Raw genomic sequence first — 26,877 nt, forward strand, 5'->3', positions numbered from 1 at the left:
GCTATGTTGTTTATCTCACGTTATTAAACATTTTCTGCTACACTCAGACTCTGTGCTTGCAAGAGGGGAAATATTGCCTCTTTGAGGCACCTAGGGGTGCGTATGTAAAATTTTCCCATTTCCCAGGGTGGGGGCTCGAGCTGGTTTGCATTACATTGTAGGCAAGGGACCCCTATGTATTGAACCCAGTCCTTGCTGCTATCAGTTCAGCCTGGCAGAAGGGTTCCACCTACGTCCAGGCTCAAGGGGTCCCTGGGGGGCTTAGGGAGTTCGTGGGGGGCACAGATATCTAGGTCCAGGCTGTAGGGGGTGGGGGGGGGCTCAGAAGTTTGGTGGGGGGCACAGATACCTACGTCCAGGCTGCAGGGGTCCCAGAGGGGCTTAGGGGGTGTCACGGAGTGTGGTGGAATCTGGCCCTGCACCCCTCTTCCTGGGACACACAGTGACTCAGCCAGCCAGTAAAACAGAAGGTTTTTTTGGCCAACAGGAAGGAAGGATACAGCAGAGCTTTTGGGCACAACCAGGACCCCTCAATCGAGTCCTTCTGGGGGTTCAGGAAGCTTAGTTCCCAGTTTGGGATTCCCTGAATTCCAACAACCCAGCTCCAAACCAAAACTGAACTAACTCCCTCCTGCCAGCCCCTTCCTTTGTTCAGCTTCCTGGGCAAAGGTGCTGACCCCCTCCCCGCTGCCTAGCTTAAGTTACAGGCTTAGGTCCTGTCCCTCACCTAAAGTCACCCGCTTCTCTCCCATCCCCCACACAGACAGTCCCTACTCCATCACAGTAATGCCCAGAGCATTTCCCGCATGGAACAACAGTGACACCATGTGGCCACTCAGGGTAATGCACAGAGCATCACACCTACGTAGAGGCTGTAGAGATCCCTGGGGGCTTAGGGGTCATGGGAGGTACAGATAGCTACGTCCAGGCTGGAGGCATTCTGGGGGGCTTAAGGAGGTTCGTAGGGTCTCAGATACCTACGTCCAGGATGGTCGGGACTCTGGGGGAGTTGGGGGGGGTTGTGGGGGGCATAGGTACTTGCGTCCAGGCTGTAGAGGTCCTGGTGGGGATTAAGGGCTTCCTGGAGGACACCAATATCTACGTCCGGGCTGGAGAGTTCCCTGGACGGCTTAGAGGTTGTGGTGAGCACAGCGATCCCTGGGGGATTAGGAACTTGGTGAGGGGCACAGATACCTATGTTTGTCCTGGAGGGGTCCCTGGGGGGGCTTAGTGGTATTGTAGGGGACACAGATACCTACGTCCAGGCTATAGGCATTCTGGGGGGGCTTAGGGCTTTGGGGGGGCACAGATACCTACATCCAGGCTGGAGGGGTCCCGGGGGGCTTAGGGGGGTTGTGGGGGGCACAGCTATGTACGTCCAGGCTGGAGAGGTTCCAGGGAGTATAAGGAATTTTTGTGGACAGCAGAGATACCTATCTCCAGGATCTAGGGGTCCCTGGGGGGCTTAGGGTTTTTTTGGGAGGCACAGATAACTATGTCCAGGTTGGAGTGGTTCCTGGGGGGTTTAGAGGGTTCCTGGGGGGCACAGATACCTAGGTCCATGCTGTAGGGGTCCCCGGGTGGATTAGGGGTTTTCTGAGGGGTACAGATACATACGTCTAGGCTGTAGGGGTCCCTGGGAGGCTTAGCGGGTTTGTGGGGGACAGCGATACCTAAGTCCAGGCAATAGGGCTTCCAGGGGGAATTAGTGTGTTGGGGGGGCACAGATACCTAGATCCAGGCTGGAGGGTTCCCGATGGGGGGCGGGGCTTAGGCAGTTTGTGTTCGGCAAAGATACCTACCTCCAGGCTGGAGGGGTGTCTCGGCACTTAGGGATTGTGGGGGGGCACAGATACCTCCGTCCAGGCTGGAGGGTCCCTGGGGAGCTTAGCGGGTTCGTAGGGGGCACAGAAACCTAAATCCAGGCTGGAGGGATCCGGGGGGGGGGCTTATGGGATTCAGGGGGCACAGATACTTATCTCTAGGCTGTAGGGGTCCCTGGTGGGCTTAGGGGGTTTTGGGGGGCCCAGATACCTAAGTCCATGCTATAGGCGTCCCTACAGGTGCTTATGGGTTCATGGGGTGCACAGATACTTATGTCCAGGCTGGAGGGGGCAGGGGGGGTTGGGGTTTCATGGGGGGCACAGATACGAACCTCCAGGCTGTAGAAGTCCCAGGGGGGCTGTGGGGGTACAGATACCTACATCTAGGCTGGAGGGGTCCTGGGGGGTATAGAGGGTTTGTGGGGGGCACAGATACCTAGGTGCAGGCTGTCGGTGTCCCGAGGAGATTAGGCAGTTCACTGGGGGCTCAGATACATCCAGGCTGGATGTGTCCCGAGGAGCTTAGGGGGTTCGTGCGGTGCTCAGACACCTGTGTCCAGGCTGTAGGGATCCCTGGGGGCTTAGGGGGTTCGTGGCGGTCACAGGTAGTTACGTCCAGGCTGAAGGGGTCACTGGGACGTTTAGGGTGGTTGTGGGAGCCTAAGTCCAGGCTAAAGGGGTAATGGGAGTGCTTAAGGGATCGGGGCTGACACAGATACCTGCGTCCAGGGTCTAGGGGTCCCGAGGGGATTGGGGGTTGAGGGGGGAACAGATACCTACGTCATAGCTGGAGGTGTCTTGGGTGGTTTAGGAGGTTCGTTGGAGTCACAGATACCTAAGTCCAGGCTGTAGGGGTTCCTGGGGCTTTCAGGGATTTCTCGGGGTCACAGATACCTACGTGCAGACTGGAGGGGTCCTGGAGCGCTTAGGAGATTTATGGGGGGCACAGATACCAACATACTGGCTGTAAAGGTCCCTGGGGGGCTTTGCGGGCTCGGGGGGCACAGATACCAATGTCCTGGCTGTAGATATTCCTGGGGTACATAGAGGGGCTGTGGTCGCACATAACCCTACATCCAGGCTGTCGGGGTCCCGGGGGCCCCTGGCCAAATTGGGTCCCCCTGGAAGAGTCTCCCTCACGGTGGCCCCAGGGCTGGAGGAGCTCCCACTCCCTGATACGGCCCAGAGGCTGCAGCAGGGGCACAGAGCTTCTCTGGTGTCAGGGCCACAGCGGGGCAGGGGTAAAGGAGTGAGACCAGAGAAGCTCTGTGCCCCTGCTGCAGCCCCCAGGTAATAGAAGGGAGTGGGAGCTCTTCCAGTTCTGGGGCCACTGTGAAGGAACATCTACAGCCAGGACATTGGTATCTGTGCCCCCCATAAGCCACCTAATCCCCACGGGAACCCCTACAGCCAGGATGTTGGTATCTGTCCCCCCATAAATCTCCTAAGCCCTCTGGAACCCTTCCAGTCTGAACGTAGGTATCTGTGACCCCCAGAAATCCCCGAATGCCCCAGGAACCCCTACAGCCTGGACTTAGGTATCTGTGACTCCAACGAACCTCCTAAACCACCCAGGACCCCTTCAGCTAGGACGTAAGCATCTGTTCCCCCCTCAACCCCCAATCCCCTCAGGACCCCTAGACCCTGGACGTAGGTATCTGTGTCCGCCCCGATCCCCTAAGCACCCCCATTACCCCTTTAGCCTGGACGTAGGTATCTGCGCTCCCACAAACCCCCTAAACGTCCCAGCGACCCCTTCAGCCTGGAAGTCCCTATCTGTGACCCCCACGAACCTCTAACCCCCCAGGGATCCCTACAGCCTGGACACAGGTGTCTGAGCACCCCACAAACCCCCTAAGCTCCTCGGGACACATCCAGCCTTGATGTATCTGAGCCCCCAGTGTACCGCCTAATCTCCTCGCGACACCGACAGCCTGCACCTAGGTATCTGTGCCCCCCACAAACCCCCTATACCCCCCAGGACCCCTCCAGACTAGATGTAGGTATCTGTACCCCCACAGCCCCCCTGGGACTCCTACAGCCTGGAGGTTCGTATCTGTGCCCCTCATGAAACCCCAACCCCCCCTGTCCCCTCAAGACTGGACATAAGTATCTGTGCACCCCACGAACCCATAAGCACCTGTAGGGACGCCTACAGCATGGACTTAGTTATCTGGGGCCCCCCAAAACCCCCTAAGCCCACCAGGGACCCCTATAGCCTAGAAATAAGCATCTGTGCTCCCTGAACCCCATAAGCCCCCCCCGGACCCATCCAGCCTGGACTTAGGTATCTGTGCCCCACATGAACCCGCTAAGCCCCCCAGGGACCCTCCAGCCTGGATGTAAGTATCTGTGCCCCCCACAACCCCTAAGTGCCGAGAAACCCCTCCAGCCTGGAGGTAGTTATCTGTGCTCACCAGAAACCACTTTAGCCCCCACAGGGACCCCTCCAGCCTGGATGCAGATATCTGTGCCTAACTCAAATGGCCTAAGCCCCCCCCCGGGAACCCTCCAGCCTGAACCTAGGTATCTGTGCCCCCCCAACACACTAATTCCCCCTGGAAGCCCTATTGCCTGGAAGTAGGTATCTCTGCCCCCCACAAACCCCCTAAGCCTCCCAGGGACCCCTACAGCCTAGACGTAGGTATCTCTGCCACCCAGAAAACCCCTAATCCACCAAGGGACCCCTACAGCATGGACCTAGGTATCTGTGCCCCTCAGGAACTCCCTAAACCCCCCAGGAACCACTCCAACCTGGACATAGATATCTGTGCCTCCCAAAAAACCCTAAGCCCCCCGGGACTCCTAGAGTATGGAGATAGGTATCTCTGCCATCCGCAAAACCCCTAATCCTCTCCGGAACCTCTCCAGCCTGGATGTACATATCTGTTCCCCTCCCCACAAACCACCTAAGTCCCCCGGGACCCCTCCAGCCTGGATGTAGGTATCTGTGCCCCCCGAAAGCCCTAAGCCCCCCCAGAATGCCTATAGCCTGGACGTAGGTATCTGTGTCTCCTACAATACCACTAAGCCCCCCACAGGGACCCCTCCAGGACATACATAGGTATCTGTGCCCCTCACCAAGTCCCTATACCCCTAGGGATCACTGTGCTCACCACAACCCCCTAAGATGTCCAGGGACCCCTTCAGCCCGGACGTAGATATTGGTGTCCTCCACAAAGCCCTTAATCCCCACCAGGACCTCTACAGCCTGGACGCAAGTACCTATGCCCCTCACAACCCTCTTAACTCTCCCAGGGTCCCGCCCATACTGGATGTAGGTATCTGTGACCCTACGAACCCCCGTAAGCCCTCGAGGGATCCCTACAGCCTCCACGTAGGTGTGATGCTCTGTGCATTACCCTGTGTGGCCACACGGTGATACTGTTGCTCCATGCAGGAAATGCTCTGTGCATTACCCTGTGTGGCCACACGGTGTCAATGTTGCTCCATGCAGGAAATGCTCTGTGTATTACCCTGCGTGGCCACACGGTGCACTGTTGCTCCATGCAGGAAATGCTCTGTGTATTACCCTGCGTGGCCACACGGTGCCATTGTTGCTCCATGCGGGGAAATGCTCTGTGCATTACCCAGTGTGGCCACACGGTGCCACTGTTGCTCCATGCAGGAAATTCTCTGTGCATTACCCTGCGTGGCCACATGGTGTCACTGTTGCTCCACGCGGGAAATGCTCTGGGCATTACCCTGCATGGCCACACGGTGTCACTGTTGCTCCATGCGGGAAATGCTCTGGGCATTACTGTGATGGAGTGGGGACTGTCTGTGTGGGGGATGGGAGAGCAGGGGGTTACTTTACGTGAGGGACAGGACCTAAGCCTGTAACTCGAGCTAGGCAGGGCTGAGAGGGTCAGCACCTTTGCCCGGGAAGCTGGACACAGGAAGGGGTCGGCTGGAGGGAGTTAGTTCAGTTTTGGTTTGGAGCTGGGTAGTTGGAATTCAGAGAATCCCAAACTGGGAACTAAGCTTCCTGAACCCCCAGAAGGACTCGACTGATGGGTCCTGGTTGTACCCCAAAGCCCTGCTGTATCCTTCGTTCCTGTTGGCCAAAACAACCCTCTGTTTTACTGGCTGGTTGAGTCACTGTGTGTCCCAGGAAGAGGGGTGCAGGGCCAGATTCCACCACACTCCATGACACCCCCTAAGCCCCTCTGGGACCCCTGCAGCTGGGACGTAGGTATCTGTGCTCCCCACCAAACCCCTGAGCCCCCCAGGGGCTCCTACAGCCTGGACCTAGATCTCTGTGCCCCCCAGGAACCCCCTAAAACCCCCAGGGACCCCTTCAGCCTGGACATAGGTGGAAACCATCTACCAGGCTGAATTGATAGCAGCAAGGACTGGTTTCAATACATAGGGGTCCCTTCCCTACAACGTAATGCAAACCAGCTCGAGCCCTCACCCAGTGACATGGGAAAATTTTACATACGCACCCCTAGGTGCCTCAAAGACGCAATACTTCCCCTCTCGCAATCATAGAGTCTGGGTATAGCAGAAAATGTTTAATAACGTGAGATAAACAACAGAGCATTAAATTTGGAAAACACCTCAACTAGGCCGTGTCCTTTTCCCTGGGCTCTAGAGTCTAGCAATCCCCAAATCACCCCAAGACTCCAAAGTACAATACCTCAAATATTTCAAGACTCCAGCAACCCCCGTAATCACCCACAGTCCCGCAGCCCCAGAGTTCAAGAGTCTATCTGCCGGGTTTTCCCCCCTGCCAGCCTGGGTAGAAAGGGGCACCTTAGGTGGTCCACTGCTGTCTGCCCTGCCTCTCTGTGGGATTCTGCTTCTACCTTCCCCACAAACTGCTCAGCTCAGTCCACCAGCTGCTCTGCTCCACCAGCCAACCTGTGATCTGCTCCAGCTGTCTCCAAAAACTGCTTAGCTTACTTCACTCCGTGACCCATTCCAAGTGTTCCAGAAATTGGTCTTTTCCATCAGCTGCTCTACAATATAGTTTCAAACTCCCCCACTAGTTAACACAGCACTTCAATGACTTCAGCTCAGGAACCTGGATCCTCAGTTATTAAGAAATTCAACAACCAGCTCTACTATTCAACTGTTAAAAAAGAAGAAGATGTAATTGGTGTTTCTGGCTCACCCAAGGAGCCCACTCCCTTGTCTAGTGAGTGCCACTCAACTGATGGTGAGAATCCCTGTCTCAAAGCTGTTTCACAGTTCCTCATCCACACAATCAGGGTGACAACACTCCACATCTCACACCCCAACAACAAATAAACTGGGGATACCATAGCTGCCAAAGTAACCATCCCAGGCTGCCGTGGCCGTGTCACACACGGTGGGTGTGTCTATGCAAACATGATCAGACCCTGAAATCCTCTTCCACACTTGCCATAATTCACCACCAGATGTGAGGGTAGAGTTCATCTTTATTCTGCTTACATAGGTATCTGTGCCCCCCACAACCCCCTAATCCCACCAGGACCCATCTAGCCTGGATAATGGTATCTGTGCTCTCCACAAACCTCTAAGCCCCCCAGGGAACCCACAAGCCCAGATGTAGGCATCTGTACGCCCCACACACCCCCTAATACCCACAGGACCCTTCCAGACTGTAGGTAGGTATCTGTGACCCCTAGAGCCCCACAAAGTCCCTCGGGACCCCTACAGCATGGATGTTTGTATCTGTGACCGACAAAAACCGCCTAAGCTACCCAGGGCCACCTACCATCAGGATGTAGGTATCTGTTCCCCCCCCCAACACACCTAATCCCCCCGGAACCCCTCCAGCCTAGATGTAGGTATCTCTGTCCCCACGAATCCGCTAAGACATGACAGAACCCCTCCAGCATCGACATAGGTATCTGTGCCCACACAACCCTCCTAAGACCCCCAAAACCCCTCCAGCCTAGACGCAGGTATCTGTACCCAGCATGAACCCCCTAAGGTCCCTAGGACCCCTCTTGCCTGGATGAATGTATCTGTGACTCTTACAAACCCCTAAGCCCCCCGCCCCAGGATCCCTATAGCCTGGACGTAGATATCTGTGCACCCTTACGAACCCACTGATCCTCCCAGCGACCCCTACAGCATGGAAGTAGGTATCTGTACCCCAAAATACCCCAAAGCAACCCCAGGACCCCTACAGCCTCGATATAGGTATCTGTGCCCCCCCACAACTCCCTAATACCCCCAGAACTCCTCCAGCCTGGACGTAGATATTTGTGACTTCCAGGAACCCCCAAAGCCCTCCCCAGGACTTCTCCAGTCCCTACATAGGTATCTCTGCCCCCCACCAGCCTTCTAAGACCCATTGGGCCCCCACCAGCCTGGTTATAGCTATGTGTACGCCACACAAACCCCCTAAGCTCCCCAGGGCCCCCTCCAACCGGTACGTAGGTATCTGCGCAACCACAACCCCTTAAGTCCCCCAGGGACCCCTCCAGACCATACGTAAGTTTCTGTGACCCTTACCAACTCCTTAAACCCCTAGGGACCACTACAGCCTGGACGTATGTATCTATGCTCACCACAACCCCCTAAGCCATCCAGGGACCTCTCCAGCCCTGACGTAGATATTTGTGCCCCTCATGAAGCCCCTAATGCCCACCAGAACGTCTCCAGCCTGGACGTAGCTATCTGTCCCCCCACGACCCCTAAGCCCCCCAGGGATCTCTAGAGCCTCTACATAGGCGTGATGCTCTGTGCATTACCCTGCGTGGCCACATGGTGTCACTGCTGCTCCATATGGGAAATATTCTGTGCGTTACCGCACGGGGCCACATGGTGTCACTGTTGCTCCATGCGGGAAATGCTCTGGGCATTACTGTGATGGAGTAGGGACTGTCTGTGTGGGGGATGGGAGAACAGCGGGTGACTTTAGGACCGGACACGTGCTCAGCCTGTAACCTGAGCTAGGCGGGGGGAGGGGTCAGCACCTTTGCCCGGGAAGCTGGACACAGGAAATGGCCAGCTGGAGGGAGTTGGGTTAGTTCAGTTTCAGTTTTAGTCTCGGTGGTTGGAATTCAGGGATTCCCAAACTGGGAACTAAGTTTCCTGAACCCCTAGAAGGACTTGATTGTGGGGTCCTGCTTGTGCCTCCAAGCTCTGCTGTATCCTTCGCTCCTGTTGTCCAATAAACCTTCTGTTTTACTGGCTGGCTGAGAGTCACTGTGAGTCCCAGGAAGAGGGGTGCAGGACCGGACTCCCCCACACTCCGTGACAGACCCTAAGCCCCTCCGAGACCCCTGCAGCCTGGACGTAGGTATCTGTGCCTCCCACCAAACACCTAAGACACTCAGAGACCCCTCCAGCCTGAACTTAGGTATCTGTGCCCCCCAAAAACCCCCTAAGCCCCCGAGGGACCTATACAGCCAGAACATTGGTATCTGTACGCCATATAGACTCCATAAGCCCCCTGGGACACTCCAGTGTGCACGTAGGTATATGTGCCCCTCAGAAACCCTCTAAGCCCCCAGGAACCCCTACAGCCTGGACATAGGTATTTGCACTCCCACAACCCCCCTTACCCCACCCTCCCAGGACATCTACAATCTGGACGTAGATATCTGTGCCCCTCACAAAACCTCTAACCCCCCCTGGGAACGATACAGCCTGGACATACGTATCTGTGCCCACTCGAACCCCTAAAACCCACTGGTACCCCTACAGCCTGGACATAGGTGTCTTTGGCCCCCACAAATCCCCTAAGACTCCCAGGATGCCTCCAGCCTGGACGTAGGTATCTTTGCCCCCCACTAACCTCCTAAGCCCCCCTGGTAACCCTACAGCCTGGATGTAGGAATATGTGCCCCCCACGAACCCTCTAAGCCCCCCTGGGACCCCTAGAGCATTGAGATTGGTATCTGTGTCCCCCCCAAACTCTCTAAGCCCCCCAGGGACCCCTATGGCCTGGACGTAGGTATCTGTGCACCCCAAGGCCCCTAAGATCCCCCGGACCCCTGCAGCCTGGGTGAAGGTGTGACGGTGCTGCCCGTGGGAGCCAGCTCAGCTCACTCAGAGTGAATTGCAAACAAAACAGGGCAGACAAATCCCAAACGCTGCTGGTTCTTCCAATACTTAGATTTACCAAGCCAGCACAAAACAGCTTCTGTAGTATCTCACTGGTTACTTAGAAGTTTAAACCACTCAGTTTCCTTAAAGTACCCAGCCTCAGGCCTCCGTCCAGACACACCTGTTAGATATGATGATGATTCCTGAAAATCTTACTTCATCATATAAAAGAAAAGATTCTTCCGATCCCAAAGGATCAGCCACATAACCAGGTTCAATTATAACTTAGATTTTACCTAAAATACATGCTATAGCCAATTCTTATTAACTAAGCTAAAATTTATTAGAAAAGAAAAGAGAGAGAGTGGGTGTTGGTTAAAAGATTAATAGACATATAGACTTGAATTCAATTTTTGAGGTTCAGATACAAAGTAGAGATGAGCTTGTAGTTGCCAAAAGTCCTTTTAGAAATAGTCCATAGGTTATAATCCAATGTCCATATTCAGGGTGGCTCCAGTCAATGACTGGGGACCTCAATCCTTGTGGCTTAAGGTTTCCCCCTCTTGAAACCCAAAGCAGATCTGAGATGAAGAAGGATCGTGTCCCAGGTTCTTATACATTTCCAGCAGCCTTTCAGCCTGAGAAAACAATAGGCTTAACTCTTCTTCCAAACATCCTGGCAATTAGTACATCCATCAAACAGTTCAGATACAGATTACCACAACCTTCAAAGAGACACAGACAATAATACCATTTCACTCAAGTATCATCATAAATGTTAATATTCCTTTTTTTGCTCTTTGAATTAAAACTATAGCAATAGACAAGACTTGTTTGCTGACATCACAAGACCTGAGCAAACACCTCCCCTTCTACCTCTAACACTGCAGACTTGCATTTCAAAGCTCTGTTCATTTACATATCTTGTTAACCAGTTTTTAAGGTTCACCCACGGGTCAGGTCAGTCGGTGAGGTGAGTTAATTAACTCTTTCTGGCCCTGTCACCTTTCAGTGAGATATTAGATTATACTTATAATGTCACAGTCGTGGTGAGTTGACTGCTGCAGTTCCCCGTAGATTCTGCCTGCGCCTCTCATCGAGCTGGAGTACAGCAGGCGAGGGGAGAGCACTCAATGTATTGCATCTACACTAGACGTGATATATCAACCCCCGCTGGATCGATCGCTGCCCACCGATTCGGCACGTGGTATAGACATACCCCGAGTATCTGGTGATCGGAGCTGGACCCCTGAGGGGGACACATTGAAGGAACTCAGGGGTTAAGGTGCCTCTATTGTCAACTGTCAGGGCTGCTGTGGCTCAGAGGAGGGTGCTTGACTGCCTGGCAGGCTTAGGCGCCGCAAGCCTTGGAGGTGGGAGAAGTGAAGCGGCCACGGCGTGCTCGGGGTGCTCGTGCTCGAAGCAGGGGTGAGCTGGGGCGAGGGGGGTGCCGCAGGGCAGAGCAGGAGAGTTGCCACAAGAGGGGAGCCTCAGGGTGGAGGGGGGAGCTGCCACGGGTGGGGCGCCTCAGGGCAGGGGTGCGGGGGGGGAGGGTGCAAGGTGGAAGTTTCGCCTAGGGCATGAAACTTCCTTGCACCGGCCCTGCCCCACGCCCTGCCTGCAGCCAGACCTGCACCCCCTGCCCTGCCCTGCCGGCAGTCAGCCTCTGTCTCCAGCCAACCCTGCACCTTCTGCTTTGCCAGCACCAGCCGCATCCTCCCTGCCCTGTCTCCAGCCAACCCCTGATGCACCCCCCTGCCTGAAGCCAGCCAGCCCCGCAGCCCTTGCCCTGCCTGAAGCCAGACCCTACCTCCAGCCAACCCCACATCCACTGGTGCCTGCACTTCCCAGGGCAGTAACCCTGCACATCTGCTTCAATGAGGGGGGCAGGGAGCAGCTGGGACCCACACATGTGCACACCCTAAGGTGACCAGACAGCAAGTGTGAAAAATCGGGACGGCGTGGGGGTAATATGATCCTAGATAAGAAAAAGACCCCAAAATTCGGACTGTCCCTATAAAATTGGGACATCTGGTCACCATAGCACACTCCCAGGACTCCTGAGTTCCATTGCTGGGTTTCCTATTGGTTCCTCTTCTGGTTGTTTTCCTTTTCCTGGGGACTTTGGGCAAGTTGCTCCCCACTCTCAGGCTCTGTCCCCAGCAGTCAAATGGGGATTTCATACTTTCCCGCTATTGGAAAGTGCTGGGAGAATCCCCCAGCAAAAGCTGCTCTGACAGTGCTAAGCAGCCTCTGACCAATCAAGGTCGGAGCGCACTGCCCGGGAGGAGTGCTTGGCTCTGGGGTTTCACTTCAGCCCAGTGTAGAGAGAGAGCCCTAACCATGGAGTTTGGCTCAAGAAGACCAAGTCTCCAATTTGTTAAGGGTGTTTAGAATTTCAATCCTGTGCTCAAAAGTGCTTGGTGTCAGTTGTAAACTTTAGGAGCATGCTCTCCACTCCATTTTCCAAATCATTCATGAAAATATAGAATAGTACCTGACACCGGACTGATCCCTGCCAGACCTACTAGGTTCACCCTCCCCGTTGGGCAGCTAAACATGGAGAAGGGCTCCTGGAGTCTTGGCTTTCAACCAGCTCTGCACCCACATTACACTGATTGCAGCTGGACTGCATTTCCCTCGTTCACTTCTGAGAATGTCCTACGGGACTGTGTCAAAAGCCTTAGTAACACCAAGCTAGATCCCATCTATTGTTTACTCACCTCTACCAGGCCCAGAACCCTGCCAAAGAAGGAAAGAGGATTGGTTTGGAATGATTTGTTCTTGACAAATCCACGCTCACTAGTCATAAGAACCAAATCATCCTGTAGGTGCTGCTGACAAACTGAGTGTTTAAGAATGTATTGCAGGATCTCTCCAGCTATGGCAGTCAGGCTAGCTAGTCTGTAAGTCCCAGAGGTCTTTTTGTTCCCCTTTGAAAGATAGGTCCTGTCTTGTTCATGGATGGGAAGATGTTCTTTTTCAGGGGTCTCAGACAAGAACTGGGGCACAACACCTGGTTTGTTAAGGCCACAAAAACGGAGGCAGGAACCTCTTCTCTGCTGCTGGCAAAGAACCACAGGTACCTAAAAGATAGGGACTCACATCTTTGAATGGGCTTTAAAAAGGCAGTGGTTAATAAGTTTGGCCCCGACCATTTCTTGTTTCCACAGACTAGACATTTTAGCAAACTTTAGAATTCCTTGGTACTAAACACTGTGAAACTCCCCTTTCTCCTTCACAGAGGGCTTTAACGCCCCTTATCTCACTTGGGCTCTAAACTGCCCATAGTTCGAGAACTGTTCCTGTTCCCATTGGACAGATGGAAGAAGGGAAGTGACCTACCCAAGGCCTACACAACAAGGCAATGTTGTGGCAGAGCCAGAAAGAGAAGCAACCAGTTCTGACTCCTGTTCTAACAGATGAAAACACTCCAGAGCCCAGGAATCGAGATGGTGGAAAAGTTTCATTCAAACCGTTTCTGTCCGAAAATCCCATTTAGACTAAACCAGTTTGTTTCTCAAAATCATAACAAGTGGGATGAAAGATCTTTGCAAAAATATTTTGTTGCAAAACAAAAGCATCTCCTCTTTGTCAGAGTGTGTTAAATTGTCTCCTCGCACACAAAGAGGAGACACTTACATCTCAACCATTAGATAAGATGCTTCAATCTGAGCTAAGTCGTTGCTACTATTAACAATTTCAAAATAAAAAATACAAATAAAATAGACTATTTCAGCTAATCTATTATGTCATAATTTGCTCTGAGTAAACATGATGGGAAACTTCATATTATGCACTACTTCTAGTGACACTCCCAAATGGATCCGCATCCTTCACCCACCATGAGGTAGGTAAGAGCGGATCATTATTATTTCTACTTGAAAGAGGGAGAAGCTAAGGCTGAGAAAGGAGAATTGACTTGTCTTAGGTCACACAGCCCGTCAGAGGCAGTGTTGGGAATAGGACCGAAGAGCCCTGATTTTCAAACAAACCATCGAATCTTGAATTTCAGACATTGAATGACCTGAATACTGTGCTCTCAGATGAGCTCCAGACCAACAACAGTGACAGTAATTATTCAGCAAGTATTTGAGGAGAACTGCAATGTTAGAGGGAATCATCAACTGCTCAGAGACAATTAATGCAGAGAAGCAGCAAAATTAATCAAAGATAGAACTGGTTCTGACTTATTTACTTGATCTTAAAAGAGAACAACAAGGACCTGAGTCTCCTCCCTATCAATAACCCCCTGCTCAGCCAATCAGGGTAGAGACTGAGGACGGGAGGCTGAGGGTTCTCACCAGAGAGCCCAAAGGATGGCCCAGGTCACCAGTGGGGATCACTGCCCGAGCACTATTTCAGTCCCACATTTTTGGGTGGACCTTCCATAGTGGGAGCTGCAGAGGACTTCCCTGCAACACACACACACACCCCTCCGTCCTGTTGTTGGGAAGGGAACAGGAGAAAGGACAAAAGAAGCAAGAGAAGAAGAGGAGGGAGGGATGGAGGAAGAGGTGAAACAAAAAGGACAAACCCTAATGTCCCCAGTGATTCTAAGGGACAAAATCCCAGGTGCGCAATAAAATTCTGCCTCCTTAAGCTCGTGTTTTCCATGCCTAGAATTCACTTGTCACCAGATAGATCAGACTGAACAGGTTTCAAACCTCCAGGAGGCTCTTACCTTCTAAACAGGGACGGCTGTTTTCTAGTAAAATCACTAAAAGGGAAGGAGGAAACTCGAAAGAGGTTCCTCCTGGCGCTCATGTCCATGACCCCAAATAATTTCTCAGTCCTCTAAGAGAGACCTGGAGAAGGAAACGTGCTGAAGCAAAGCCACAGAGGTTTCTGAGGTTTCCCTGGCCCCTCGCCCCTGTCCTGCCTGGCTGATGTCAGCATCTCTCTGTGAGGTCACCACCTCCCCACCACCTTTGACCAATAGTCTGAGGTCCTGCAAAAGGCCTTTGTGATGTCACTGCCACACCCCTCCCTTGCTGGGCTAATGTCCTGCCCCTGGCCAGGCACTTTGGAGGTTTGAGCTACTCCCTGTGGATCACCCCACTCAAGGAGCGTTCGTTCTAGGCAGCAAGCCGGCTAGACAGGAAAACATCAGACGCTGCTCCCAATGCTACACTCAGTTTTTCAGAAATTAGTCGACTTCATGGTCAGAAGAAACCATTAGAGCGTCTAACCTGCATATCACAGGCCTCCGGTATGACACAACAGCTACTTTGGGGGCAAACACATTCCAGAAAGGCATCTAGTCTTCATTATATGACATCAGGAGATGGTGAATCCACCACTTTCCTTGGTAGCTTGTTCCTGTGGTGAATCATCCTCGCTGTTGACTATTGTGCCTTAGTTGTAATATGAATTTGTCTCTTTTCACTTTCCAGCCATTGAGTCTTGTTATGCCTTTCTCTGCTCCATTCAAGAGCCCGTAAATACCCAATCTTTTCTCTCCATTAAGGCACTTCAACACTTCAATGAAATCACCTTTCAATCTTCTTTTGATAAGCTAAACAGGTTGAGCTCTTTCAATAGCTCACTGGAAGGCATTTTTCTCCATCCCTCAGAACATTTGGTGGCTCTTTGCTGCCCTAGCTCCAATTTCACAACATCTTTTTCAAATGAGGACACCAAAACTGGAGGCAGTATAAAGGTTGTATAAAGGTAAAATTAAATAGGTTGCAGAGGAGTTTTTTTAATTTCGGCTTTTGTTGCTAAAAATTTTGTCTCTCTGCGGTGAGAAAAAACACTCCCCGAATGCCAAAATTTGAGCCGTGAAAAGCGGCAGTGTGAACAGCACTTCATAGGTGGAGCTGTGCTCCCATTGACAAAGCTCCTGCCCCTCATTGGAGGTAGTTTGGCTTTGTTGCCGAGGAAGCTCTCTCCCAGCGATAAGGATGGCCACACAGCGCACCTTACAATGGCATGGTTAGAGTGGCACAGCTGCACCGTGGTAAGGTGCGCGGTGTAGACACAGCCTCAGAGCTGGGGAAAGCCGACAGGCGCTGAGGAGCACAGGGTTCAGACAGAGACATCCGGTAGGAGAGGCACTATTCACAGGGATTCTCTATAGCCTAGTAAGGTGGAGAGGATGGAAGATGATAATGTACAGGTAGGTTCTGATGAGAAACAGTGAAATGAAAGAGTCTCCCTCAATTACATCATGTAATAGCAGACAGCTAAAATGGGACACATTTTAGAAGTGCTTAAATACAAACGCTAAATGTCTAAGCACTAAGACAGGTGAATTTGAGTGCCTGGTATTGAGTGACGATATTGATAGAATAGGCATCACAGAAACCCCTGCACCCCCTCCTGCACCCACATGGGGAGACTGACCTGTGTGCATGGAGCAGCTGGCATTGCTGCCCCCCACTCCTCCCTGGAACGCTGCTCATCTGGGCACCCCTAGGGGCTGTGGGGGCAAGAAGTGAGATCATCCGAGCTCCTTGCATCCAGGTCACTTTCCTCAGCCGGGCTGCATAGCGGGAGGGCAGAGAGCAGCAGCTTCTGATGCTCCCCTCACAGCACAGCCCAAGTGGGAAAAGTGACCAGGACGCATGGAGCACATAGGGTTGCTCCTTACTCCCCTCAAACCTCTATGGACCCATGGAGGAGCATTGGGGCAGGGGAGAGCAGTGAGCACCTTTGCACTGCCACATGGTGCCCTTTGACCCCTGGAGCCCTGGGCGGCTATCGGGGGGCACCACCCCTAAGGCCGGCCAGGCTCCCCAGAACGAGCAGCAGAAAACACAGAGACTGGCCACACACTGAGCAGTGGTAGCCTGGGCGGCTCGTAATGGAGGCTCAGGGGGGAGGGGTGTCATAACATTTTTTCCGAGATTTGGACCTTAGCGTCCAAAATATGGGTGTTAGCATGAAAACCTCCAAGCTTAGTTACCAGCTTGGACCTGGTAAAGCTGCCACCAGCCAGAGATTTATACAGTGCCTGGCTCACTGTGGTCTCCCCAAAACCTTCCCCGGGGGACCCCCAGACTCAGATGCCTTGAGTCTCACAACAAAGGGGAATAAACCATTTCCCTTCCCCCTCCTCCCCTCCAGGTGTTCCCTCCCTGGGTTCCTGGAGAGATATACAGAAGCAAGCTCCGTGAATCTAAACAGAGGGACTCCCCCCTCCCTGTTTCCAGTCCTGGAAATAGAAGTACCAAGATAGCTAATCTCTCTTCCCCCTTACCCAGAGGGTATGCAAAGTCAGGCTAGTAAATCTAACACAACGAGATTTTCCCCCTGACTTCTTCCTCCCACCAATTCCCTGGTGAGCTGCAGACTCAATTCCCTGGAGTCCTCACTAAAGAAAAAATCCAACAGGTCTTAAAAAGAAAGCTTTATATAAAAAGAAAGAAAAGGACATAAAAATGGTCTCTCTGTATTAAGGTGACAAATACAGGGTTATTTGCTTAAAAGAAAAAAATGAATAAACAGCCTTATTCAAAAAGAATACAATTTAAACATTCCAGCAACTACACACATGTAAATACAAAAAAAACCAATATAAACTTATTGTCTTATTATCGTTGTACTTACAACTTGGAAACAGAAGATTAGAAAGGCAGGAGATAGAAAAATCACTCTCATAGCCGAGACGCCACAGACACAAGACAAAGAACAAAGAACTCACACACAAACTTCCCTCCACCCAGATTTGAAAAAGTCTTGTTTCCTGATTGGTCCTCTGGTCAGGTGTTTTAGGTTACTGGTGTTACCCCTTCATAGGTAAAAGAACATTAACCCTTAGCTATCTGTTTATGACAAGGGGGCTCAGCCTCCCCAAACCTTGCACTGCCAAGGGGACAGTGGGGCCCATGATCAGGGGCCCTGGCCAAGTTAGGTCCCCCTAGAAAAGTCTCCCCTATGGCAGCCCCAGGGCTGGAGGAGCTCCCACTCCCTGCTACAGCCCGGGGGCTGCAGCTAGGGCCCCGGGCTTCTCTGGTCTCAGGGCCACAGCGGGGCAGGGGTAAAGGAGTGATAGGGTGGGGCTGGTGGGGGAAGGGGTGGAACAGAAGTGACAGTGGATGGGGCCATGGGGGGAAGGGGGTAGAGCCACAGACAGAAGGTAGGGGCATGGTTCTGGTGCTGGGGCCCCCACACTTGTTCTCCCTTTCCCGGGGGTTTGGCATCACTAGCCCCGGCTTAGCGAGTAGGGTTCAGTGGTCCCCATAATGTGTGGTGCGACTCCTAGGGGGACACAGAGGAACCTTCATGGGGACACCTCAGGACCTGAGCCAGCCCACATAGAGGGCAGGGAGGGAGCACCACTCTGCCACAGCTCTTCCCCAACCCCACCCTCAGCCTGAGACTCTGGCTCCCAGCCCGGCGTCGACCCCTTTACCCCTGTCCGCACCCCTCTCCCCAGCAAGCAACAGCCCCACTCCTCCCAGCCCCGGTTCTTGACTGTGGCTTCCGAGGGGCCACAGCCATGGCTAAGAGGGCACAATGTGAAATGTTTGGGGACCACTGGTTTAGGGTGACGTTCTCAATCACTTCTCTGCAGTCCAATAAAAGCTATTCCTCACTCACCTACTCCTCCATCAGGACGGACTAGGTATGTTCTGCTGCCCTTCACTCATACAGGAAGGAGAATAACATTTCATTCCACTCAATCCTAAAGTGATTTGTAACCCAAGACCATCCCAAACTGGTCATTTTGGGGAAGCGGCCCCATCATGCTGCACAGCTAGGCAGAGTAGGTGTGTCTATGCAAACATGGTCTGTTCCTGAAGTCTTTCCCCAGCTCCTCACTAGGTGAGAGAGGGGAGCTCATTCAGACCCTGCTTACGCTTAGTATTTAAAAACTCCTTAGTGTCCCTATCTCTGCCGACCTTAGATTTCTCCTCCTGTCTGTTTTTTGACAGCTCAGAGGAGGTGACTGAGTGGTTAAGGTGATGGACTGCTACCACATTATGCTCTGCCTGCATGGGTTCAAATCCCATTCTCATCAGAGGCATTTAGTCTTCACCCTCCTTTATAGACAACCATCTCCCCCTTTGGTACAATAACAGATCAAACAATGTTGCTTGTGTTACCCAAAATTGGGTCAGTTAGTAAGCTTAGAGAGGACTAATAATACCCCTCCCTCCCAGAGTTTGGCAGAAAGCAACACATTTATTAGCTTGATAGCTAAGCTCAAAAGAAGGGATGGGGGAGGGTGTCACACTCATACTCATGCTCCCAGGACAGGCCTGGCAGTGGAGATGTCAGGATCCTTTAAGGTAAGTGTCCCACAGCGCAGCGATGGACGGTGCAATGAAGATCAGTCTCCCTGAGGTGCAATAGAATGTAACACAGCGAACCACTGGCCAGATGGGCTGAGTGAAGGGCATTCACTGGAGGTACAAAGGAGAGTGGGAAAGCCACTTCACAGGCATTCAAAGAGGGAAAGGACACAAGCTGGGGGAGTTTAACAGACCTTTTGAGCATACAGGTTATACAGAGCATACAGATCACTGCTGCTCCTACAACATGATAAGTTCTCAAGCAGCATGTTTCTTCCTTTGCCCATCTGTTAATTTTGATGATTATTGATGGAAATATTTTGCCATTGGGTTGTGTGTTTACACAGAAATTGACATTTACCAACAAATACACAATTCTTCCAAGCCTGCCTAGTCTGCAGTTGATGGGTTTAGAGGGACACATTCACTCTTCCAGGTCCCCATGCCAGGCCTGTGCTCTCCAGGCTGTCAACTTCCCACACTGCTGGGATCCTTCCCTCATCTTCCCCCAGACCACTGCTCCACCCCCACTTCTGGTATTCCCTCCCCACACTGTCTAACTCCCCTGCTGGCAGGATCCCTTTCCTTTCCTGTCTCCACTCTGGGCAAAAGCTCTGTACTGTTCCCACACCAGAAGTTGAACCCAGGCCACCTGGATGAAAACCAGAAATCCTGACTAGCCCATATGGGACTATTGTTGCATCTGACGAAGTGGGTATTCACCCACGAAAGCTCATGCTCCAATACGTCTGTTAGTCTATAAGGTGCCACAGCACTCTTTGCTGCTTTTATTACTATAACTCAGGCCTTGGCTACACTGGAGAGTTGCAGCGCTGGTGGTGGCTTTACAGCGCTGTAACTTACTCCCCGTCCACACTGGCAAGGCACATACAGCGCTGTATCTCCCTGGCTACAGCGCTGGCTGTACTCCACCTCGACGAGGGGAATAAAGAGAACAGCGCTGTGCTGCAGAGCTGGGGTGCCAGTGTAAACAGTGATTAATCTTACTACGCTGTCACTGACCTCCGGAACTTCCCATAATGCTTTTAAGTAGAGATAACGCTCTTTGTTTTGGTGTGATGCCTCTGTTTGTTTTGTTGTGAGCTCGGGGCTCCCAGAGCTGCTTAGCTAAAAACCAAACACAGTTACTGTTTGCAGTGAATGAGCAGAGGCAGGGGGATCCCTTTGGAACGCCCACAGCTGGTGTTTGCTTGAGGAGAGAAGCAGCCCGGTGGGCAGGGAGAGGGTCTGTTTTGGAGCAGCTGCTTATCTGGTCTGTGACGAAAAAAACAAAGGCAGCTATTTGCATTTAGTGAATGAGAGAGGGGTGGGGGAAGGGGTTGGAACTTGCAAGGCAGGGAGCTGACACAGTGTCAGCTCCAAAAATCCATTCGCTCTGTCTCCCCCACACTCCCTGTCACACTCTGCCCCACCCTTCTCTTTTGAAAGCACATTGCAGCCACTTGAACCCTGGGATAGCTGCCCATAATGCACCACTCCCAACAGCGCTGCAAATGTGGCCACACTGCAGTGCTGGTAGCTGTCAGTGTGTCCACACTGCAGCGCTTTCCCTATCTTAGGCCTGAATAAAGATATAGCAGACAAAACCAGGTATGCCAACCTGACCAAAGTCAGGCTAACAGAGGTTTGTGGGTAATCCCTGAGTGGAAAACACTGAGAAGCAGCAGCATGTTTCACAAGCACTGGGAAAAAGTGAGATAAGAGAGAAGCTGCATTCCTGGCATAGTACCAGATGTGCTGTGTTCAGGCAGCTCCTTCGAAGAACTGATAAGAGTCCTAGTTTCCCAGCCTCCTTGTTTTCGCTCCCTGGTTTTGTTCTTTGTTTGTTTTTAACTCCCCTACATTTCTAACTTTAGGCATGCATGTATACTAAAGGTGTCTAATTTCTAGTTGTTAGAAGAAGGGGGTGGGTTGCTCCAGTGAATAATTTATGACGCGACGGAACTGTCTATATAGGCTTATACTAAGATGTAAAGAGCAGGCTGGTTCTCTCTGGAGACGAGCTGCTCTCTATTGATGCGTGCACTTGTCAATAAAGAGCTTTTAATCGGACCTTGCTGGTGTTGCCTGTCTCTCTCGCGGTCAGACAACGAACTTTGCCGTCTGGGTTAGAGTCCCTGACATCTTTGGCGACTCCGCCGGGACCCGTCTGACTCTCCGGCGGGGGATCGGACCCTGAGGCAACGCAGTGCGCATCCTCCAGTTTAGAGGAGTCTTGCCTGGTGATCTGATCTCTGCGTTGGCGATAAGGCGTGTTCTGTGAACCAGCTAAAACTCGTAGAAATCCAGCAACGTCCACCTACCCATTGAGTAGGGTCCAGGTTGTCAGGGTTAGAGTCCCTGACTACTTAGGTCTGGGTTAGAGCCCCAGTCCAGGTTTGCACAGGATCCAAGTTGTCTGGGTTAGAGTTCCAGCCTGGGTTTGAGTCCCAGTCCAGGTGTTCAAGTCCCTGGAGAGGTAAGCGAGCGCTCGATGGGGGGAGGTGGGGGTTAGAGTCCCTTTACCTCGACCCGGGGAGGAGGGGTTAGAGTCCCTTCATTAAAATGAGACAAGTTGGCAGTAAGTGCCCGGGGGATGCCCCGTTGTCTCTGATACTTAGAGATTGGAAAGAGATTTCTGAGACAGCTGATCTAGTTAAATTTAAGATGAGAAATCTGTGTTGAATCCAATGGCCATCATTTACCTTTCATTTGTCCCCAACTAGAGACTGGCCAGTGGGTGAAACCTTTTCCACAGATAGGAGGAACTCCTTAAGGGATATTTTGGTTGATCTTAGGCCGAGACAAATGGATTACTTGTTTGTATGGTATAATTATAAACCCATGGAGGGATGGGTAGCTTTTGAAGCTGTTTGTATGGAGAGCTCTTGTAAAAAAATCACCCACCATATGCACCAGAGCCGCACTGGGAGGAGGACAATTTTGTTCCTGTTCTTCCCCGTCTGATGGAGTGCAAGGATTCAAAAGCAGGTTAGGGACAGTTCAGGGACAGAGGAAAATCAAGGGGGAGCTCAGAGTGATGTTCCCTCATCTTCAGAGGAATCAGGCAGCCTCACCCCCTCTGTGCAGCCTCCAGCCAGCCTTCTGCAAACTTGGTCAGGGACTGCTTTTCAAACACCCCCAATATTACAGCAGCCCTTGTCCTTGCCCTTGTGGACCCCCACTAGGTTACTTAACTCCATGAGAGAGAATGTTTCTGAGACACCTCTGATATTACAAGCCTCATTGAGAACTTATCTGGTTCTACTGGTTGCTGGGGAACATGAGATGGTTTTACCCATACCCTGTTTGCAACTTCAAATTTGTTTAACTGGTAGTGCACTATGCCTCACTTATGAGACAATCCTGAGGCAGTGGAAAGAATGTTCTGCACAATCTTTTTCACTCATGTGCCCACTTGGGCAAATGTAAATCAGTTATTAGATACTCTCATGACAAAAGATGAAAGACAAAAAGTAAAAGAAAAATCTGCAGCTCATTTAAATGCACCTTGGCTAATTACTGACCCTAACTGGAATCCCAATAATCCAGCTCAAAAGACAAAGTTGGATGGATTTTTAAAAGCTGTTTTGAATGGTATTAGAGATGCAGGGGAGGCTACTCCAAATTGGAGCAAGGGGACTGCTTGTGTCCAGCATCCAGATAAGCACCTCTCTGACTTTTGTGCTCGACTGATTTGTGAAGTTAAAAAGCATGGGAATTTAAATCCTGAAACTGATCATGAAAAGAAGATGGTTAAAATGGTTTTCATGTCACAATGTGCAAAGGATATTGCAAAAAAATTTAGAAAGCATCCAGATGGTACGCAAGGGAAAAGTTTGTCTGAAGTAGTTAGCATTGCTACTAGAATGTTTAATGGGAAAGAGAAAAAAAAAGAAAAAGACATAAGAAACGGGTTAATTTAAAAATCATCTCGGCCCCGGGATGGAAGGAGGGGGGTGCTCTGCGTTCAGGGTCAGGAATCGGCGCGGACTGTGCTTGGTGCAGGGAGGGGCTGCTTTCGGCCCCAGCTGGCTGTGAAGGAAAAAATATAGACAGAGGCGAAGCAAAAAAAATACAAGTTACAGAACTAAAATTACATTTGCAAAGCTTAACTGTCCAGTAAGATCCAACAGTGTGCCTTTGTGACCCTGGAGTCGGTGTGGCTTGGTGACACCAAAGAAGCCACAGGCAGCCGACCTGGACTGGAATCTCTGAAAGAGACGCCGCAGGAGATTCCAGGGTGTAAAAGAACAGCCCTCCCAAAAGCAGAAGCATGTTGGAAATTCTGGACAAGCTGTATACAGGATAATCTCCCTTCCACCTCTCCCCCTCCTCTGAACATTATACACAGAAGTGGCCAGTCTGAACGTACGTGTGTAAGTATGAAAGAAGCTTCGGGCTTGGGGCATTAATATTTTCCTGAGTAATGTGAGAGCGTTCCCAACACTCTCCGTTGTTGTTTTATTATTTTATAAATGAAGCTTTAAAATTCAGTTATATGGTGTGTTTTCTTTATCTTCCCCCAACGATCCTGTAGTGTCAGCCTGATCATCTGACATGAGGGATAGATTGGTAACAGAAATTTGTCACAGTTTGGTGAGCAATTAAGAAGGGGGGAGCCCTGCAGAATTTACACCATCTATTTGTTTTACCCTTGTTATTTTGTGTTTGCTTTGCTTGGTACTGTTGGTGTTATATGCTGAGAACTGCATGAGTAAAAGTGAGTCCTAATAGAATAAGGAAACACTATTTGGTTCTGGTTCTGTTCTATTTAACCAGTTACTGTTGTTGTTTTTTTTTCTCTGTTCATTTGGGTGTTAGGAGTGTGGGTGGAACTGAACCTCTTGTTCGTAATTCCTCGGAGTGGAAGCCATGTGTGCGAGACAGCTCTAAGGTTAAACTGAGATCCTTCTGTCCTGTCCCCTGTAGCGGTCAGTGTATAGAAGTGGGAAAGTCTGGCTTAGACTGTAATTCCCTCTGCTCTCTGTGTAATTCTCTTTTCTGTTTAAGTGTCAAACAGATAAATGAGTCTCTGGGTAAACCCTCTAAGAGTAATCCTTCAAATTATATGTTAAGTAAATGGCCTTTGCCCAATGGGCCATGTGTCTTCGTCTAGGTGGCAAGCCTCATGAAGGAGGACTCGGGTAGTCTTGTGAGTAAAAATGTTTAAGGGAAGAGACCAGGAGGGGTGGGGGGCTAGTTGAGAAGCCCACCCTCCTAGCTAAACTGGTAGTGAAATAAGTTGGTGCCTATGAAAGGGACGGTTCAGTGAGAAAAGCAGGATCGGGCCCAGGCGGGCAGGCAACAGACAGAGAGATTGGAAAACAGGTTGGAAAACTTTAAGGGTGTAGTGGAAGAAAGGAGTAAGTAAGTGTAAGCATGGGAATTTCAAATACCCAGAACTTACTTGGCATGGTGATTTGAGTTGATAAAAGTGGCTGTTGGGAGACAAGCAAGTGATTTAAGGGAGAGTAAGAAGTTAACTCTGTAGTTGCTGGAGGAAACAGCAGTTGAACTTTGTAAAAATGCTAAAAAGGAAAGTTCTTGGTGTCTTTGAAATGTTTGTAAATAAATTGAGGCAAAGAAATTGTTAATTGCAATCATTTAGAATTTAGTTAAATTAGCTGAAGAATGTATATAGTGCTATGTAATTGAAATTTTATTAGGCTGTAAGGGCACTATAAGTAGTGATGTTTTCTTTCAGTGTTTGAAAGCAAGAGTTAAAAGTAAAAAGCAAGCCAGAAAGCATCTGTATTCATGCAAATTATCTAACTGATAAGGTAGAAGCCACTAAAACCTGGGCTGCCTATGAAACACATAAAATATGGGATAATTCCTCTGTTTTTCCTGAAATCAACAAGGGTATTTGTCTATTTTAAGCAATGATTGTCTGCCCAGAAGGGGTAGACCTCTGTTTTTTTGTCTTTCAGATAATCAGAGAAAACTGATGCCAGCTAAACAGCATTCAACGTACCATGCATTTACTGGCACAATAAAAATTATGTTTTGTGTTCTATGTTCTGTCTTGTGGTGTTTGTCTTGTGGCCGGAATTTTTGTGTTTAATATTTTTATAAAATAATCTAGTTTAAAATCAAACAAAAAGGTTAAATTAAAATGCAGATACTTGTTTTGTTCAACTTGGAATACAAAGTGTTTAGATAAATCAGGAGAATGTAATATACTAAAGTCTAATGCATTTCCTTAAGTAAGGAAAAAAAACTTTATTGGTCAAATTGTTAATTGCAAAAATTGTTGTTAAAATTTGCATACCAACAGTCTTTGAAAGCAAGGACATGAAAAGTTAACCTACTCCCCATATTGTACATGGGATCTTTCTGGCTACCTCAGATTTCTAGCCAGAGGGCTGGGAATGGTGGAAGGCTATTGAACTAGAGGTTGTATTGAGTGAACTCCTCAAAGTGGGTGTGCTTGTCCTGGCTTGTTGCTCGAAAGCTCTGTAATAAGGTTATTTTAGTAAAAGGGTGTGTGTGGCATATATTGAATAATAAGACTAATGTACTGTATAATGACAATGTGTAGGTGTTCATTGTTGGAAAAAAGGTGTATAAGTAAAAAGTGAAAGTTTCCTTTGCAGGTTAAAAGAAGCCAAGAAGGGAAGAAGCACAAAGAACAGAATGAATTAACTAAAAAAATAAAATAAAATAAAATAGCAAGCTCAGGCTATAGATAAGACACTGACTCCATTCAAGGACACTGCTCACAGTTAAGACTTGGTTAACAACCAGAAAAAGGAGGGCTTGAATTTGCCCATGCAGCTATGAGATCTGAAAAACACTGCCAGGCACTAATAAAATGTGTTAAGTTTTTTTTCTCACAGGTAAGGAAGCGCTACCCAAAGACCCTAGCAGCCCTGCCACTCCTTGGAACCAGGAGACGGGATTGATGTAAAGGTCCACCAACGAAAGACTGCCTTGGCTCCATGCTGGAAAGGCCCTTAAGTCCTGATGACTACCAACACCTCTGTGAAGTACCAAAGACTGACTGCTTGGACCCAAGATTCTCACTGCAAAAAGACCCCTCCACACTGGGAGAATTCTCCTACTGATGATTAGCCTATTTCACCTTCTAGCTCCACTGTGCCTTCTGGACAGTAGGAAAAAAGTACAAGGTGAAGTGCTAGTAGCCTCTCCCTTATCCACTGACAGATCTACTGTGCCTTTGAATTTTTCTAGAAAAAGCAAAACCATTACAGGGTGATGTGCTAGTAACCTCTCCCCTATATGATGCTGCACCACGACTGTTTTGGGAAAGAAGAAGGAACACTCACTCCACTGAAATTGCTAAAGTCCAGGAATTCCTGACTAAAAAGGACATTAAGAACTGACCCCGGTGAAGAAACAAAAAATTGTACACTGGCAGAAAAAATTTGTGGGACCCATGCTTGGGAATGTGGTATTAATTGAATTTTGGGGTTTATTCTACAGGCTGTGCCCTGTGTTGTGGATAAATTCTTCAGCATGTATTGCTCTCTCTAATTGGATTTTAAATAACAAGTACCCGAAGAGTTTGTTCTGCCACTGGAAATTTTACCTGTATTGAAACCATTCCAGTGACTATTAATGTAACCCCCTCCTATGCTATTAATGTCAATGCCTTTTACAAGTACCTAAAAATAGTTAAATAACAAATGTAATATAGTACTACACCAAGAAAAGATGGTATTAAATATCACTGAGGCTGGGAAGGCATTGCAGTGGGATCTAGTATGTTTGGAGATTCAGAATTTCCTGAATGACCAGCTGATGGCCATTTGGAGTGATCTTAAGTACCAGACTTGGCCCACTGCCCTTACAGA

The 26,877-nt window shown here is 50.2% G+C and overlaps 1 protein-coding gene and 1 long non-coding RNA gene across 2 annotated transcripts in view; both read left to right on the forward strand.

The window, feature by feature from the left end:
* Positions 1-26,877, forward strand: part of LOC127037812 (zinc finger protein 333-like) — a 1,302,204-nt gene that overhangs the window by 680,696 nt on the left and 594,631 nt on the right. The gene's annotated exons all lie outside the window — the stretch shown is intronic.
* Positions 21,995-25,731, forward strand: LOC127037869 (uncharacterized). The gene is made up of 2 exons (XR_007770491.1): positions 21,995-23,436; positions 24,991-25,731. It is a non-coding gene; the product is annotated as an uncharacterized LOC127037869 (long non-coding RNA).

Source organism: Gopherus flavomarginatus, chromosome 20 (genome assembly GCF_025201925.1).
Source record: "Gopherus flavomarginatus isolate rGopFla2 chromosome 20, rGopFla2.mat.asm, whole genome shotgun sequence".
NCBI classification, from domain to species: domain Eukaryota; kingdom Metazoa; phylum Chordata; order Testudines; family Testudinidae; genus Gopherus; species Gopherus flavomarginatus.